Source organism: Topomyia yanbarensis, chromosome 1 (assembly GCF_030247195.1).
Source record: "Topomyia yanbarensis strain Yona2022 chromosome 1, ASM3024719v1, whole genome shotgun sequence".
Lineage (NCBI taxonomy): Eukaryota > Metazoa > Arthropoda > Insecta > Diptera > Culicidae > Topomyia > Topomyia yanbarensis.
In genome coordinates, this window is record NC_080670.1 from 36,597,514 (window position 1) to 36,611,444 (window position 13,931).

At 41.2% G+C, this 13,931-nt stretch overlaps 1 protein-coding gene across 2 annotated transcripts in view; it reads left to right on the forward strand.

The window, feature by feature from the left end:
- Positions 1-12,827: 12,827 nt before the first annotated feature.
- Positions 12,828-13,931, forward strand: part of LOC131677380 (uncharacterized) — a 57,532-nt gene continuing 56,428 nt past the window's right edge. Inside the window, exon 1 of one of the 2 annotated variants that reach the window (XM_058957168.1) lies at positions 12,828-13,202. The gene's annotated coding sequence lies outside the window, so the exon portion shown is untranslated. Of the gene's footprint in view, positions 13,203-13,503; positions 13,640-13,931 lie in introns of those variants that run through there. The other variant, XM_058957169.1, reaches the window with a different exon arrangement.

Here is a 13,931-nt window from a genome sequence, read left to right on the forward strand (position 1 = left end):
GCGGATTCTCTGTCCAAGATGTGGTGAATAACACACACGAAGCCTTCGTGATCGCAAGGATCAACTGCGTATTCGTCTATAGCTGCTATGTTTCCCAAAGATGTACACCAGAGCAGTACAATCGGATGATGGATGCACTAACCGACTCTCGTTAGTTAGTTAGACGAACGCCGGATGTTATATGAGGAGACTTTAACGCTTGGGCCGTTGAGTGCGGTAGCAGGCTAACCAACGCAAGAGGTTACAGCTTGTTGGAAGCTCTAGCGAGTCTGGATATTAGACTGTGCAACGAAGGTTCTGCTAGCACATTCCGTAAAGACGGTCGGGAATACACGATCGACATGACATTCTACAGTCCAGCAGTATACGCATAGCGACCACCTAGCGATCCACTACACCATTCGTCGGCTGGATTGTACTGTAGCGTGGAGAGTGAGGACTGGCGAGCGAAAGTGGAAAATAAAAGACTTCGGTAAGGACCTTTTGTGGAAACACTTCGTGCTGACAGCGTCACTCCAATTCTGAGTTCCGATGAGCTGTCAGTAGAGATGCATGAAGCACAGCACGAGAGCCTAACACGAGCTGAGCGGCCGCTTTGAACGAACCAAAAGCAATAAGCACTGACACCGCTCGTGCTAGGTAACCTTCGTGCTCGTGCTGTAGGATTCGAAGAGCTAGCACAACGAGTTAGCATGATAAGGTAGCACCATGAGCCAGCTCGGTAAGCTGGCACGAGCAAGCTCAGTGAGCTAGTTCAGTGAGCTAGCATGGTAAGCTTGTCCGATGAGCTAGAACGGTGCAGTAGTGTAAGCTATGGAACGAAAGAATAGGACAAAGCAAGAACTATGCGTTGGTGAATGTGCGACAGGTTTCCGAAAAAACGATGCAGGCATCATTACTCACACTAACGCGTTGTTTTTTTATTCTGCTTTGCTATAGCTGAGCTATAGCTCCGTGCAGCGTGCTAGCTATCACCGTGCTAGCGAGGGCTCTCGCTCATCGGTGCTCGTGCTACTTGCTAGCTCTAACTCATCGGAAACCAGCGCAAGCACTAGCTCAATGAATTTACCGCTGACACATTATGAGTCAGTGCACAGCAATAGGACACGGAGCAGCACCGTTCTTGTGCATGCCTGGTTGTCAGTAGCGATGACATGTGATGTAACAATGCCGAGGAAAATGGAGCCGAGGAACTACTGGCGTCCGGCGTACTGGGGGGACGAAAGGCTCAGCATTCTCCGGGCTGCCTACCTAAAAGCCTGAAGACGCGTTCAGAGAGCAAGATCTAAGACAGTCAGAAAAGAGAGTAAGGTAACATTCCGGGTGGCCAGGGGCGCTTCTAAACGCGAGAAGGTGCTAAGCAAGTCCACCTGCTACAAGGAGCTGTGTAGAGAAGTAGACGCTAACTCCTGGGGCAATGCTTACCGTGTCGTTATGGCCAGGATCAAGGGTCAAACGACGCCAGTCGAAATGTGTGCCGACAAACTGAAAATTATTGTGGAGTGTCTTTTGCTGAAGCACTACCCAACCGTATGGCCGCCTACACCGTACGTTGATGCAGACGGTGAAAATGCTGGTAACAATCGAGTCTTCAACGACAGGCTCCTTATAGTGGCCAAAATGCTGAAAGGGTAGGAAGCTCGAAAGAACCTGATAATATCCCCCAACGTGGCACTAAAGAGCGCGATCCTGGCGTTTCCGGACATGTTCAGAATAGTTCTACAGAAATTCCTGAACGAAGGCTGGTTTCCGGATGGCTGGAAGATTAAGTAGCTGGTTTTGCTGCCAAAACCAGGGAAGCCACCAGGATATCGAGCATTCGTATCGCCTATATGCCTGTTGGATACTCTTCTGGAAACGTAAACTTCTGTAAACGGTCATCTTCAACATGCTGACGAACTAAGCTGAAAGTAGGAACGGACTACCGCAGAGGCAGTTCGGATTCCGGAAAGGGATCTCGGTGGTGGACGCCATCCGCACAGTCATCGAGGAGAAATCGCTACTGTGCCGTGGTACCGATCACCATGATGAACGTGTTCAACAGCGGCAGCTGAGTGGCTACGCCTCTAGCCGGAACAGGTGATACGCCTCTAGCAAACGCAAGTGTCGGACTAACATTCCTTCCCTGTCCTGCTGCGATCTATGTTCGGGCCTGGCCGACGCCGGTATTGATCAGCAAACAACTTGGGCGCACCATTGAGGAATAATTTGTACCTCCCTGACATTTTCATCTATTAATTTTCTGAGTAATTTTAGCTAGTACCGATCAATCACAGATTAGCAATCAGGGGTGGTTGCACAAGCTCAAGTTCACGCTCAGAGTAGAGTATTTCAAAACATCATCTTCACGATTATAACACGGTGCCACAAAATTGTAAAAAAATCATTGAATGTAATTTTCGAACTGAAAATTGAGGTAAGGCTCTCTTCCGTGTTCTGCTTATCAGACTGTACCCGTTGGTTGAATTCATTTCGGCAAAAACAAAAGCGGGTGTCGAGACCATCCTCGTTAGTTTAAAAAAAGTTTGAAAAAACGAGTGAAGCTGTTTAGAAAGAATTAACTGCTTACATAACGGACAATTGGGAGCGCCGCTATTGTCGAAATTAATTAGCCCATTTCTAAAGTATTTTGAATTTAGATAATTTATTCTATTAGCCTTGTTCAGTATTGTGACATTTATGGAAAAAATTATCTAACCACTTCGCTAAGAATATCGCAAAGCACTTCTGTAAGCCAACATGAAAACTTCCGACCCGTCCCTGCTTTCGCGATTCGAAGAATATCGTAAAACTTTTTGAATCTAGCAAATTCGGCATTCCTTCAGTAGGTTCGCTTAGAATCACACGTAACTTGAAGCGGACGAGCCTAGTCACCATGCTTTTCTTACGTACAAACGCTCACGCCCTTGAAATCATGCACACAACAACATACAAACACTCTATTCTTTCGCGATCATTCAATCCCGGTTGCAAACACGATCATTCACATATACGTACGTCTATGATCTCGCAATTGTAAACACGCCCAGTCGATTCAGTCAACCAGCATTTGCGAATTTATATACGCAGTTTTAAGGGGGTCTCCTGTTCAGTCAGCCTCAAAAAATCGATTTTTTCTTTGCTACAATCGTTAAAACTATTATCTGAGAATATTCTTTCAAATTTTCAGGGCACAGCTAATCTGTAAAATTTCTTAAATTTGATTTTTATTTCCCTTCTAATAACTTTGAAGTCCATTTCGAGAAAACCATGTTTTTCAAAGCTGCGTGCACGATTAGCACCCATAGTCCATGCTTTCAGTTATACAGTTGCGGTCTGCACGAAAAGTTAAGAACCCACACGAAGATGCAAATGGCCGCACGGTTATGCAATCGAATATAACATCTACGTTAGCACGTACGAATAACAAACGCCCGCTCGACCAAACAAATAACAAATAAAAGCCTTTCGTGATCATCCACACGCAACTACGCTTGCAATCTCTCAAACGCCTCGGTGCTTACGTGAAATAATAAATTTATAAAGCCGGTCTTAAACGCCAAAATACAAATACTCGTTCCCACGCGACCATGAAATCTATACTCTTCCAGACGGAAATTTTCAGCTGAAAAACTCGATTTTATAAAGTAAACTAAAAAAAGAAAATAGTTCCATTTAATAGTTTAAGTATATTAATATGGACAGGGCTTGTGTAATGAAGGTTCGTACAATATCTGCTTTGAGATCGTATGATATCCGTCGGGAGTCTTAGTTAAAAATTGATTCATTGATTATTTTAGAAAGATCTGTTATGAAGAATGGTTTATGATACACTAAATTTCTTTTCATTCTTTGTTTACTGATTAGTGTTCTTTCAAATTTATTTTCTTTAACGCTTGAAAGGATTTTTCATTACCAGTGAATTAGTTTACCGATATTACCTAATGGATCGATCCTTTTCAAACTTTCAGGCGATGAAATATAACCCAATAATAGTAAGCTTTTGGTATATTTATTTCACTCAACTTAAATAACATTCATTAGGTTCTGTGCAACATCTGGCTGCAGCGTCTTCTATACAGAAACCCACTTTTTCTTCATTTCTTCCTCAGATTTAACCTTCTTGGGATGTTTCCGTAGCGCCTACTTCATAATTACTTTTCATAATGTTTCGATTGGCCATAGTTCCGGTGCGTTGGGGGAGGGTGTTCATGTCCTTGGGTACGAAAGTGAAAGCTTCGTTCCACTTCAGGACAACATTTGAATAGTGGCACGAAGTTAGATCCGGCTAGAAGATAGTAGGGCCTCTAATGTTGCTTCAACAGAGGACACAGTGACTGTCGACACTCCTTGAGGTAGATCTTCCCGGTTACTGTCCCGGTAGTCACGAAGGGCGCACTCCGTTTGCTACATGAGCAGATCGCTTGCCAAATCATGTTATTATTGGTAAATTTTGAAAGTTTCTGCTTCCTTACTTCCTCCGAAACGTCAAACTTGTGCTGGTCGGTGAAGAACAGTACCCCCGGAAGCTGCCGGAAGTCTGCCTTGACGTAAGTCTCATCATCCATGATGAGACCGTGAGACTTCTTCAGGCCCGTGACTTTCCCACCGTATTTTGCCGTTCGTCATGATTTGGAGCCCGATGCACTTTGTACGTATGCGGTCTTTCCCGATCCTTGACTCTCTGAACGAAAAACTTGAACAGGTTCAACTTTTTGGCCACATCCCTGATCGAAGCATTGGGATTCCGCTAAAACGCTTTCACTATTCGCTTATGATCCTGATTACTAATAGAACATCCATTCTGACCGAATTTCTCCTTCCGTTCGATGCTTAGAGTTTGTTAGTAACGTTTAATCACACGACTAACCGTTGACTCAATGACCCGATGAAAGAGTTGAGGATTTTTCAGGAGCATGCGCAAAATCGATTCGCGACGTTACTTTTCGTGTGACAGAACTTTTTCCAATCTTCGGAAAACTGACGGCGATAAAAATAGAGTAAACGATACATTCTAAACTCTTTTACCCAAAAGTTTCAAGAGGAAATACCCAATGGGTTATTTTCCGCGGCATTTTTTTCCGTGATGCAATTTGATTTATTCATTGACTCATTTGACGTCTATGACACCAACACAGTGCAATGTGGATGGACAAATATGTATACGAAATAAGACACGCATGCAGAGGTTCTCCACATGGCTTAACCTCATTTGTCGAAAATTCCACCCGATTTAACCTCAATCTCGCACTAACACAATTGCACATAGGAAGAAGCACTATAATGAAAATACACTTACTTTGTCATGTTCGCTCCTAAAAAAAATCATTTGTTACTATACTTTTCTTGTTCTCTTAGGTCAGGAAGCACTGTGGTTTATCTGTAACAGTGTATCCAAATAATTTTTATTTGGAATAAATTTTAGATTCTATCTCTTCATTCAGAGCTGCAACTCTCTAAAGATCCTATACCTATCTATTACTTTTGTTTTTTTAACTTAAATTGTTTATTTGGCAGGGCTCATTATGGTAGTTTAACGAAGTCGTGGGTCCATTTACTTTGACATTTGTCACGAAATGAAGGGAGGAGAATTTTGAGTAATCGAAAATGAGTGTTTTATGCAATGCCCTACTCCTCATAGGCTATCTGGAGTGTGAGTAGCTTATTTCGCAAATTTTATTAGCAAATCCTTCAAAATTTTCGGATGCCTAGAGCAATTATAACATTTTAAAATCTCGATTGGTTCTGGGCAATAACGGAGTATCAACTACGGGTGATCTCTTATTTTTATGCTTATGCTAGTTAATAACCATTGCAATTAAGTTCGCACGTAGTGCTCGTAAGCCTGTTGTTAGAATTTTCTAGTTGATTAGATCTCAAATCAGTTCAATTTCTCACACACAGTGAGAGAAGACATGTACTGTAGTTACTCTATGTTAATATAGGCAAACCTTCTTCTTCGTTACAAAAGTAAAACTTTCGTTTTTGTATCTCTTTTCAGACGATAAGATGACATCACCTAGTAACGCATGTCTCAGCACGAAACTTCCGCGTCGTAACAAACATAGAGGTTCCAGGTCGTAGAAATAGGGTATAAATTATATGACGGTAACTGGCGAAACATGTACGTGATCAGAGAAGATGTTTTTTATGATCATTTAAGGGCTGTTATAACATGTTCACCGTGAGTCAGTTTTTGAGCTCATGCGTAGTACTGTCGGAACAGAAAGTTTTGCGAACATCATTTTTCTGTCAAATCATGCGAAAGTTCTTGGCATATGTAAATTCAATTTAGCTATTTAATCTTCGGCAACCAGATACATTTGGATATCAAACCCAGGTAAGCTGCTGCACTCACTAACCACGCTATATCAGCAGCCACGGATTACGTTGTATTGCTGACAATAAAACTTTTTTCAGGACTAGCAACGGTTTCAAAGAATATGTTTAAATTATTTACATTGCATCCAATAATATCAAATGATTGACAGAACAATCCGTCATTGTTGCAAAACATTTGTATCCAGATTTTTTTGCAAATATTTAGGGAATTTTCCGAATAACGAATATAAACCTATTATAACAAACCATTCTTCATTTCGGTCATGTTAGGTCTTGACATTTTACAAACGGATATTGTTTCCTTCAAAATTAATGAAATCACGAAATGACATTCTTGAGAGTTTGCTATTTAAATTTTCGAAACCATCGATGATTCGAACCGATACAATATACGTAGGGTGTTTAATTCATTGTTGAGAATCCGTCAGTTAATTAGCTTTAGTTGCCTTTAAGTTGTAAAGTAGTTAAAAGTTAGTGTTTTTGATGAGAGTTTTGTTAATTTTCTCAAAATAATGAATTATCATGTTACTATTTCTAGAGAAAATTTTCAATAGGACGTAAGTAACATTGAGAGCCTCTCTTTGTTTACTTTCTCTTTCGTTTATTACGAGGTCATTACAACACTTTGCACTAATTTTCCAGTACACATCGAAAGCCGACGGTTTTTACTAGAATATTATACAAAGAGTAGAGTAGTAAATGTTGAAATGGCCGAGTAATGAACAAAAGAGAAAGACTCCAAAGAGAGTTTGTCATTGTTACTTACGTCCTATTGAAAATTTTCTCTCCTCGTTTCTCCTCTTTTTTCTCCTCGTTTCTTTGTAATTATGTTAATAAAATTTTCTTGTAGTCGACTTGCAAGTACTTAAAAGATCCTAATCTAAAAAATATCCTTCATATCGTTATTTTCTATATTTCATTGGAAAGCTGAGACAATTTCCTACCGATTTATGTACAAAAATCTTTTAGTTAAGATCGCTCTTTACTAGTAAAATAGCTCAACATTAGTGTTTTTCGAGGAATTTGTAGTTATTCTAATTTTAAATTCAAATTATTCTTATTTTAAATTTAAATTATTCTAATTTAATTTTAAATTAATAATTTTCAATTCGCTACAATTTTAAAGCTAACACAGCATGACACCATAATAAATGTACATATTCAACATATTGGCGTGGTTCAAGGATTAAGGTATGACAGCTCATATGTTGTCATAAAATTTATTTAAAATTTAATCGCCATTGCCAAAAAAATAAAGGAATAGAAAAACAATATGTTGTTAATGGCATCGCGCTCGCGGAAATGCTACCAAATTCAAAGAATTTATCAATAACTCTCGAATATCATACAATATTCAGAGGCACCTTATTTCTTTCGGTTTTTTATTACAAATTCAGAATATTTCTAGCGAAATTCAAGTCAAGGAACTGAATAAGTCCGAGGAAATGCTTTTACATACCATTTTCAACCATTCTGGTTGTAGCAAACCGTTCTTCTAAAACCAAGTATACAGTGATTGAACAGTTTATTACTAATATGGGGATTAATTCAGTGATAAATCTTATTTTTGTATGTTTTCATGCAATATTAAACATAAAAAGATGGGTGGGTAATGTCAGAGACATAACCGGAGTGAAGTAGAATACACTTTAGACCGGTAAATTCTGCTCTGGAATAAGGAATTTCTATGCGATTTTGTCGTCTTTTGCACATTCATAGTTTATTTGGAGTATTTTTGGAATTATCAAGTTGACCATTTGCAACATTCTTTGAAAATATTGTTGAACTTTTATAAATGAAGGCACGAAAACGAGCGTTTGACCGTCGTCCTACTACCAGCATCAGAGCAGATCAGCATTTTTCGCTACATGGCCCGTACCAAACAGATCGCTCGTAAGTTCACCGGAGGAAAGCCTCCCCGCAAGCAGTTGCCAACGAAGGCCGTGTAAAAGTGCCCCAGTCACGGTTGGCGTTAAGAAGTCTCATCGCTACCGAACAGAAACTGTCGCCCTGCGAAAAATTCACAGCTATCAGAAATCGAGCGGGCCTAAATTGTGACCCAAAATAAACCACAAACCAACAAATTCTTTTCAGGACCAGCCAATTATAAAGTAAGATATAAATGAAATTTTCCATTGCCTTACAACCTCCCTCTCCCTTTCCACCCGGCTTGAATTACTATCAATCTTGATGATGCTGTGCGGCGGGGGCACTAGTTTTTATTATCGTGGAAAATTTAGGTTTGCTCGTTTTCCCCAAAAGTTTTTTAGCTGTGATGTTTTCAAGGAAGTTGTAGTTGAATTCAAAATAAAATAGTTTATTTCTATTGTCAGAGATGGACCTTCCAACGAAAACTAGTCAGGCTCGCTTGGAATCGAATTGTACGGACCAACCACTGCTTTCACAAAATCTGTTATTTTCAGTAATTGTACATTCTACACAACTAGTCACAACTATTACCAATCAGCGCAAAAGTCGAAGGTTTTCATTCAGTACAACAGCAGATTTTCACTTTTAGAAGAACAGGCAACATTCTGGCCGAAAATTTTGATACGGAGCACCTATATCGAAACGTTAGAAAACGTTCAACACAAATACGTCTACAAATCACACAAATAACTTTTTTATTTTGTGCCATTCTACTTGAAAGCGACGATATTGTTCACAAGTGGCTCACTTACCATCCAACGCTCTTGGCAAGCCACTTTCTGACGCTTGTAATAACAAAACTTCAATTCGATTCTTTGTCGATAAATTGATGGCCCTGAAAAGGGCCTTTTGTTTGAGCAGTGTTCGGAATTTACTTGGAGCTGGTGTATATGGTAACAGTTTTGGTGCCATCTGACACGGCGTGCTTGCCCAACTCTTCTAACAGCAGCAAACGGACGGCGGTTTGAATTTCGCGGGAAATGCTGCAAACGAACTGCTGCATGCTGATGCTGCAAACGAACTGAGCGTGAGCAACAGCATGCTGAGTTTTTATACCTGATTACAGCACAACGTAAGCTTGTCCTTTTTTGTGTTGTCCTCAATATGTATTCTTCGCAGCTCCTCCCCTTCGTTGGTCGATACACAAGAAAATTGTATTGAACGCGTCGGAGTGCCATTTACTTAGTAGCTGTAAAGGAATACCTTGCTGCTTAAGTGTTTAAATTGGAAGGAAATGCTGCCCGTGACAACAAAAAGACGAATTATCCCACGTCTTCAGCAGCTGGTGATTCGTAACAACAATTGCTCAGGGCGGTGTGTTGCCAAATATCCAAGCCGTACTGCTTCCCAAGAACAAAATTGAAATTGTGTTTCCAATACGGAGATTATCGAACACTCAGGATAAAGAGAGTAATGTAATACGGCACCTTGGTAAAATGTTTGAGAATTGAAACCTTTTTCGAATGCGCCTAGTAAAAATGTTTTCCACTTCACTCCAGTTTGTTTCTGACCACATTTGCAATTTACGTACTGAAATAAATCATAATTTAGGGTTTAACCCAAATTGCTCTCCAGCGAGAAACAGTCCATGAAACAAAAAATGCAAACTTATTCTTTGAAATGATTTTGGTGGCCCTGAAAAGGGCCTTTTTTATAATGATACATGTGAGTTCTACCTTTTCAACTTCCAAATCCATACAAAGTGCGTCCCTGCCGCTTCAGAGTATAGACAACATTCATTGAGGTTTTGCGCTTGGCGTGTTCAGTGTAGGTCACGGCATCTCGGATGACATTTTCCTGCACACCATCAGCATTCGTAGATTAAATCGGAAATGCATTTTACACCACCATGACGAGCCAGACGCCGAATTTGGTGATTCCCTGGATTTTACCACGAAGAACCTTGCGATGACGCTTGGTAGGGAACACAAACATAATACCGCTCATTGTACCGTTCGGACGAGCATGTTACTCGTGTGGTAAGCGAGCACCCACTGATACAAAACAAGCTCGCGTGACCTGTATATATAACATTCCCGTATGTAATGAAACGCTTACATGCTCCTTTTTGACGGCTCTGCGTGAGATGTGATTGCAAATTGCGCATTTTCATCGCTGTTTTCGAAGGATTTTCTAAAAATCCTTTTTTTGGTTTATTTATAGTAGTCGCACTAATTCCGAAATTTAATACGAAATACGTGCACGAATTTCCGATCAGATAGTGCAAAAATATTGCGATTTCGATTAGTAGAACGGAAGATATTCGCATTTCAAACCTGGGAAAATTTCTCAACTGAAATTTTTGAAACGGGACCCCATATTGAAACGTTAGAAGTATTCTACTTCAAAAGTAATATTTTGAAATTTATTTTTGTGATTCGATAGTACGTACACTAAACGAAGCGAAGGTGTACGTACTATCGAGGTATACCTGTAGTGGGTTCGAAATCGTTGTTTTTGCATATGAAATGATGTGATAAAAATGATTTGATGTCAAAACGAAAAGAAATTGTAACCCGAGACAGTTGGAGCCGGAGCCTAAATCAATATTTAGCGTTTTTGCATATGAAATGTGAGAGTGAGTGGTTGGTTGGAGTTCCTTCGAATGAACTGTCAGAAGAGTGGTTGGACACCCACCGGATCCAGCCGTGGTTGGAGCCGAGTTACTTTTGGCGGGTGGTCGCGACGCAGGCGTCGCCCCGCTTTGAGATAACCCTTTCTGCGACCTTTAACTGCAGAATAAGCTATAGTGGAGGGGAAACTGTTTGTCTCTGGGTTTTGAAAGCCATTCGGCAGCACCCGGGATTTGGTGGTAGAGGATCGAGGTCTGGGGATATTCAAAAGAAATTGAAGCCGTATACAAAAAAGGCTTCGGGGAAACTTGCGTAATTTCGTGAACGATTGCGTAGTTCCGGTCACGAAGATATGACTCATGCTTTAAACTGAGGACTCCAAAGATCTGATTTTTCAGTTTGTTCTGGATCGTGGAAGAAGCAGGAGTCGTTTAGTTTTTTTCTCGCACCTCGGTGTGGTTTTATAGTTCTAACTCGTACAAGTTAAGTGGCTTCCCGCATATCGAAGCAGTGGTTTAGAGTCGGTATTCCCGAATTAAGGTTTGAAGCTGCAGCATTCCGTCACACCGATCATCATCCGTCAGCAACCGCTTCTGACCCGCCATCTAGCTACAAAGTTCCCGGTGAACCATCCGGAAGAGCGACGACCGTCAAATTCGCGCTAGCTAGGGAGCAGCGTCGTTGCCAGCATACGTCCAGCTGCTGGGCACCGACTATCGATCAACCCACGTGGGAAACATGTAATGCAGTGACCTCCATCAGGTCAGACTCTGCCAGCAAACGACCGGGCAAATCGTTTGTGGCAACCGGATCAGCATCTCCAGCGGACTGGATTTTCGAGCGACCCACGTAAAACCATGGTAGTGTGAGTACTCATTTCATTTTTTTTACATGCGCATGATCAATTTTGTTTAAAACCGCAAATGCCGGTTCAGTGAGCTAAGTGACAGCGTTTTGGTGACAAGCTCAAAAAGCCCGGGTTCGAAACCCGATTATCAGTTTTTTTGTTCGGCGGTTATATTTTTCCCACCCCGTGAAAATCCTAGGTCAGCGATGAAATCGCTGTATTACACGCAAACACGCCGACTGTATATGCACGCACCGTAAGTTGAGCCACTCATTTTCGGATGAACACCACGTTAGGTAGTTAGATTTTTGATATGCTTTGGGAAGGGAGAGAGACAGGATAGGCAGTGACCATGTTGGTTAGCGCGCTGCGAGGAAATTAGTTAGCAAGTTGGAAGACCTGGGTTCGAGACCCGAAATGTGAAATAAATATTTTTTTGTAAGCGAAGTATGAGTTGAAGTGATTAAACTTTTTTTTTGCAGTAAACTTTTTTTGGTATTTTCTGGTGTAGGCAGTTTCACGATTTTCGGTCGTTTCCGTTTTTAGCGAGCAGAGTTGACTCCTTTTTCCTTCGACTCAACCTTTCCTAAATCGGCCACGATTGGGGACCTTGTGTTTGAGTAGATCTTTGCCCGTGATGATAAAAAGCGTTAGAGCTAATTAATTATACCGGTCTGAGGCCTTCTTTGTATACTGTTGTTGATTTCTAGCGAATGTTTTCAGACTGGTAATCAAGGTACCTGAGTCCAGTTGGACCATTCTGGAGCCAGAACTCAGAAACAAATGGTACCCGCCCGTAGGAGGGGTCTCAATAGCTGGGCAAACTGAACAAGGCGAATGGTCTCCTTCGGGAGTGGCGCTGAAGCCATCCGCTAAATATTGATTTAGGCTCCGGCTCCAACTGTCTCGGGTTACAAAATAATTTAATGGAATCAAAGAAAGAATTCTAGAACTTGTTGAGATGCATTATTTCGATGATAATAATGGTTATTATGTTAAGAAAGTTACCGAAAATGCTAATAATAACACTAGCTTTAGATTAATTTATTTCCATAAAAAAATTTAAATCATTCCCCGAAGTTCGACTCTGGCAGTGACACCATCCAAAACACTGCACCTCTTGCCGCTGACGCTGTCGCCTCCGCCGGTAACCACCAAGTCTAAATCGATTCACGCAACGAGTGGCGGGAGAAAGAACCTTGGGAGAAGCAACTATCTTCATCTCACCCCACTGAAGTACCATCGCCGGAGAGACTAACCAGCATGTTGATTCATCGTGCCCCCCGGACAGAACACAGAAAGCGATATTGCACGGGCCGAGAAAATAAAAACTTTGGATTTACCCGGTCCCACGCTGGTACCGCTATTTGCGAACTTATACATATGATATTTATATAAAACCAAACGGGTTAAACTTTCGACAATTCATTTCACTTTCGCTCTCGTTGCAAGTCGGAGCTTTTTGCCTGCCAGGCTCAACCGGTGGTTAGTTCTTCAGTCGTGCCCCAAGCAACGGTGAACGCGTGCTAAAGGTAAGTCCAGTTAACCGATCCAGCCAACCAAGCAACCAACCAACCAACCAACCTACGAACCAAACGACAACCTAGCAACCATCGTTCAAGCGGGTGTTGTGTGGGTGAGGTGCCGGGCCGGTAAAAGTGCAGTGTAAATGGTGCGGGAAATTAAATTCGATTACGAAACAAAACACGAGTCGGTCCTCCGTTCAGCCGCAGTGCGTCAGGGAAAAAGGAAGGACGCACAAAGATAAATGATTATTCAATTTGGTGATAAATAGAAGGAAAAGCGACAGTGAGTAAAGCTCGCGAGAAAAACACGCTCGGGCTGAACGATGCCAAGAGATGAGAGTCAGGTGTTGAGCGGTGGAGAACAAAAAAAGTTCATAATTCGATTTTCACGAGATGCCAACGTAATTTGAACCACGGTGTAGTGCGAGGGGTGTTCACATGTTGTAAGTGCCGTTTGTGTGTTTTAAGAACGAACAGGAAAATGTGAAGGGGCAAACCAGAAAATAGTGATGCAAATATTTATCTTTTGAGGGTCTAGCCGCGATGTTCATTGACATTTTTATTTATTTTACAAGTTTCGTTTCTATTGGTTAGATGAATTATTTCACAAGTTTGAAATTATCGCACTCAAACACGACCAATGTTTCCACCCTTCTTTTACTGTATCTTGGTTACAAACGGCTCGTTACAGCAGAAGTGACGGCGGAGAAAACTAACAAGAAGTAACAAAAAATC